The sequence below is a fragment of the Herpailurus yagouaroundi genome, unplaced genomic scaffold (assembly GCF_014898765.1).
Source record: "Herpailurus yagouaroundi ecotype Mexico unplaced genomic scaffold, PumYag 28, whole genome shotgun sequence".
In the NCBI taxonomy this organism is placed as follows: domain Eukaryota; kingdom Metazoa; phylum Chordata; class Mammalia; order Carnivora; family Felidae; genus Herpailurus; species Herpailurus yagouaroundi.
In genome coordinates, this window is record NW_024412376.1 from 6086681 (window position 1) to 6088139 (window position 1459).

At 48.6% G+C, this 1459-nt stretch overlaps 1 long non-coding RNA gene across 1 annotated transcript; it reads left to right on the forward strand.

The window, feature by feature from the left end:
• Window positions 1–236: 236 nt before the first annotated feature.
• On the forward strand, window positions 237–1200 carry LOC121037084 (uncharacterized). Its single transcript, XR_005793679.1, has 2 exons — window positions 237–510; window positions 1068–1200. It is a non-coding gene; the product is annotated as an uncharacterized LOC121037084 (long non-coding RNA).
• Window positions 1201–1459: the final 259 nt, after the last annotated feature.

Below are 1459 nucleotides of genomic sequence, written 5' to 3' on the forward strand. Positions count from 1 at the left end.
GAGCTGCTACAGAGCTCACTATGTTGACCCTGAGCCCTTTGAGACCCAAGGGTGGGGAGGGGGAGAGTAAAGTGAAATGTTCCTGGTTTGACCTTGAGCGAGTGATTGAACCTCCCCGAGCCTCATGTATGGAATGCAAGAGTTGGATTATGATTTCACAGTTCCTAACATCCTACTATTCTGTGGCTGTCTAAAACAAATAATGAGAATAAGAGTATGAACAAGACTATGACATCTGTCTCTGTAAGAGCTTAGCATGGGGCCTAGAGAGATAAAGGATATGTCCCAGCTTATTCCCCACTCAGCCTTCTGTGCCTTGGCCCTCCACAGGGTAAATTTCCAGGGTCTCAGCTGACTCTTCCGGAAATTCCAGACTCCAGTGACATGCTTCTGGAACCTTCTCAGACTGCCAGAAAGTCAGATAACAGTCTGGGCAGGGGAAGGACTGCCACAGCCAGGCTGGCTAACGGGAAAGCTAATGGGGACTAGAAGTTCAGGGAGACGTTGAGGGTAAGGAGGGAGAGAGACAGAGAAGGGGCAGGAGCGGGAAGACATTGTAGACCTCCCAAACATCTTCTGCAGGGTCGTGGAGAAGGCAGCATTTACCCTCCTAACTCCCAGACTTATTTGTATCCAGCCACTGACTTATCCAATTATCCACCCCTCCTGTGGATCTCTCTGTGGGGGAGATCGACAGTAGGAGGCTGGATTCCAGGTAATAAAGAACGTTTAAGAGCCAAAGTTTCTAGTCAGGCAGTACAGAACTGAATTCTGACTAACTAGAAGAAAGGAAAGACAGGAATTTCCTGCCCGGGTCTGTCTTTCTCTATGTGTCTCTATTTATTTCCCATACATACACTTGGCTCTCTCTCTGCTTCCCACCCCCTAGTTTCCTCAAAGGGGCCCAAGCTTTGGGAGAATCTGGGCACCGGTACCCCCTCTGAGCAGGAGATGCCAACCTATGGACTGACATTGCCTGGAACCCCGAAGAATGCCTCTTCTAAAGAGCCCCAGCCTGAAGGTAGCCCCATCCACTAACTCAACCCTAGCCATCCCTATCTCCTCAGGTTCCAGCACTCATCAGCAGGGACTCAAAAACACTCGTCTGTCGGGTGATCCATAGGACCAAAACCTTGGGAGAAGACACGCAGAGCCAGCCACTAACAAAATTGTGAAATAAAGTGAATTCCTATAAACCTGCCCCTTCCCTTGCATTCCATAAGCTCAACAAATTGCACCACCTTCCACCTGTTTTCCAGAAACTAAAAATCACCTTTGACATCCATCCAATTCACCATCTCCTATTTATACCCCAACCATATCTTTACAGTCTCCCCACCTTCACTACTATGGCTTTCACAGGGCCTTGGACATGTCTCATCCACATTATCAGAATTCCCTCTTATCTGGTAACCCTGGCTTTGTGTGGCTCTTCCTCATCCCATCCTCTCTAGTGTAG